This window comes from Alexandromys fortis, unplaced genomic scaffold (genome assembly GCF_014885135.2).
Source record: "Alexandromys fortis isolate MF-2015 unplaced genomic scaffold, M_Fortis_MF-2015_v1.1 scaffold_440, whole genome shotgun sequence".
Taxonomy (NCBI): Eukaryota; Metazoa; Chordata; class Mammalia; order Rodentia; family Cricetidae; genus Alexandromys; species Alexandromys fortis.
The window spans coordinates 5,099-8,518 of NW_026068344.1; the positions used below are offsets into that span (position 1 = coordinate 5,099).

The window sequence follows — 3,420 nt, forward strand, 5'->3', positions numbered from 1 at the left end:
TTGTGTTGTTCAGATTCCCATTTCTAATATTGGCATGATCATTCCAAGAATATACATAATAGCCTGATGCTCATATAGATACTTCCTAGGAAAAAGATATCTTGTCAGAAAAGAATGAGAGATATTATTATACATGTTCAATTATAGCTAAGCTGTTTCAGATTAAGGTAGAAAGCAGTAACCTGGTGTCCTTCTTCCAAAACTTCAAAGTGATATTCAAAACCTGACTACTACTTCAGGAGTTTTCATCTAATTCGAAGATGGAGGATGCTGGAAACAAGGAGTTGAGCAGCACAAGAGAGCCAAGAGAAGTGGACTGCCTGATGTCTAGTCAACTGAGCACATCCTTTGCAAAGCCCCCTGCAAAGAAAAAGAGAGCAAACAAGACAGCAAAGAGGACGATTGTAAATCAAACAAGAAAGCAGGAGATGCTGAGACTCCAAAACCCACTCCTAGGAAAATACCAGTTCCTCCTCTACCGGATTATCTCCCCCCAGTGAACCTGATTCACCGAGACATTTTGCGGGAATGGTGCAAGAAGCAGAAGCTGAGCAGCAAAGGCCAGAAATTAGAGACTTACAAACGGCTTCTTGCAAGTTCTTACCCCAAGCAAATGACTGAATTAGAAAACATTCCTGACAAACCGAGAGAGGCCAGGGTGAAGATATGTCAGAAAAAATTGAAGATGGAGACGGAGGAGGGACAAGAGTCTTGTCCTCAGGTGATAGTTCCTCTGGAAATGGTCCCTGTACTTGAGGAGCAGATGCCTGCCCTTACTGAACCTCTGTCCCCTATGAAGAGGTTAGCACGACCGTTGTGACCACAACTGCCTCTGAGGCAGCGTTGGCGTCTTGGTCCAGGATTGTAGCCAATGCTAACAAGAATGAGGCTCTGCAGTCCATTACAACACCAGAGACATATGGGGATCTGTGGTGTGTGGTCCATGGGAGAAGCCTTCCAGCAGACTCAAGAGGTTGGATTCGGCTTCAGTTCCAAGCTGGGCAAGCCTGGGTACCTGAGAAGAAGGGGAAAGTGATTGCCTTCTTCCTGCTGCCAGCCTGCCCCTTTCCGCCCCCACACCTGGAGGATAACATGCAGTGCCCCACCTGTGTTCACAAGAACAGGATCCTCAATAAGAGTCTCCAAGGATAAAGGGAATCTCAGGTATGGGCTAGCTGCTGTCATTACCTACTCCTTGGAGTGAGATGTGGAACTGCAGCCAAGACTGAGACTGATGGAAATTCACATCTGTGCCCTTGAAGGTGCCCGGATCAGCCAGAAGCCATGAGGCCTTGTTTGTTATTTGTTGCTGTAGCTTTGCAGCTTGGAAAAAGAGCCAGTGAAGCCACCAAAACGTAGCAGGTCCACCTCTTTGTTGTGAGGACTGCATATTCTTAAGCGACTATGCCTTTTACTGTTATGTGAGAATAAGGTTTCACTGGGGTGGAAATTGGCATCTCCAGATATAGTACTTGCTGTATCACCACTGCCACAACGGGGTCATGGGCAGTTCTGTGGTCCCCTGTAAAGATTTAGTTTATGATTGTAGCTTCTGCATGCCCCCTTTCCTGGATTGTAGTATGATTGTTAGTGTGTAGTGCTTTGGTTTGTTTTCTATTGTTGCAATATTAAACCAAATCTGATTTTGGAAAAAAAAAAACTGACTACTTATTGAAGATGCTGTTAGCAGGTAAGTATAGCAGGATGAACCAATGGAACAGCCCATTCTTATTCTTTCTTACCGTGGCATTAGTGTTATGACTTGAAGTCCTGTTTGGGAATATCATAGCATTCTTGACAGTAATTCTTTGCAATATCCTCAGGTGCTAGACTGCTGCTGGTGAAAGTAAAATGTGTTCTAGAAAAGATATCAATGAACCCTGATGTGACAACAGATTGCAAACAGAATATGTCATGTATCAGGATTTTAAGGTCTATTGCTCTCAGTGTAAGCAAATATTAGTACCCTGACTTACCTGGCTTGTGATGGTTACTAATTCTTAAACATACCAACAGGAAGAACATAGTGTGGGTCATAGGATGACACTTCTTGTACCTACATTAAGAAAATTAAAAGTTAATACACACATAGTAAAACCTCCAAATGTATTTTCTTTTGATAACTGATAGCAATGACCACTTTGACTGTAGAAATTCCCAGGGTTATCCCTTCTGTCTTAGAAAGCAGAGCATCAACAGGCTAAGTAGAAACCTCTATGACAGTACTATGTCCTAAGTGTAACTGAAGTCTGTCCAGGTTTTGACCAATTTACTCAGAAAGTACTCTTGCTGTAGGACAGTGTTCATGGCACATTCAAATCAACAGTTATTATGAGGAGCTCAGAAAAGTTCATCAATATTTATTGACCAGTCACTGAGAGCTTCACGATGCACTGGTGTTCCATGTTCTTCTTTCCAAAATGATAAACATTTTCTACATCTTCATATAAAGCACTAGAAAATTCAACCAGGAAATTAAGTCAATCAGACGAGGTTTAACCTGTTTTGTTCTCTAAGCCAAATTAGCAGTAGTTATTCCAGAGAATCACATAAAAACTGCCAAAGTTTGCCGGGCGGTGGTGCCACACGCCTTTAATCCCAGCACTTGGGAGGCAGAGACAGGCGGATCTCTGGGAGTTCGAGGCCAGCCTGGTCTACAAGAGCTAGTTCTGGGATAGGCACCAAAGCTACAGAGAAACCCTGTCTCAAAAAAAAAAGTCAAAGTTTGCAATTAAAATGAAGAGAATGTAATCTTTCACAGTTCTAAAGAGAGGAATTATAGTATCAGGGTCAGTGTTTCAAAATCACAATGAGGGTGGTGGGTTTCCAGAATGGTTATAAGGAAGACTTTGCCCTTGGTTATCCCTGACTCTTTAACATGCACTTATTTTGGTCATCTCGCCACAATTTCCCATGCTCACATGTATGTAATTAATGCCTGTGTTAAATCTATTAGTCAGAATGCTTTTGAATACACCCAAGTGTCAACTGGTTAATCAGTCTACATCAGAAAAAGACTAAAACCATGATACAACACTGCAGTTGTAAATAAGTAGCATGAAGTGTATTTTTTTCTAAATGTTCTATATATTCACTGTCTACATTTCTTTCCCTCACCATTTCTTCCTTCCAGAAATTGCTCCATTCATTCTTTCTTATACTTCTAAGACAGTCTTTCTTTAAGATCCTTTATGACTGATGCATTAGGAGTAATGCAATAAATCTATTGGGATGTCTTAGATTCCCTACTTTTTTGACAAATAATATGAATGAAAGCAACATGGAGATGAAAGGATATAAATCATTCTACATTTCCACATCACAGAACATCATGAAAATATGTCAGGTTAAAACTGAAGAGGGAGGTGTTGGGTGGCAGAAACTGTAGCAGAGATTGTGAAAGAGTGATGCTTACTGGCT

The 3,420-nt window shown here is 41.4% G+C and overlaps 1 pseudogene; it reads left to right on the plus strand.

Annotated features, from left to right (window-relative positions):
• Positions 1–260: 260 nt before the first annotated feature.
• LOC126495320 (developmental pluripotency-associated protein 4-like) lies at positions 261–1,152 on the plus strand (annotated as a pseudogene).
• Positions 1,153–3,420: the final 2,268 nt, after the last annotated feature.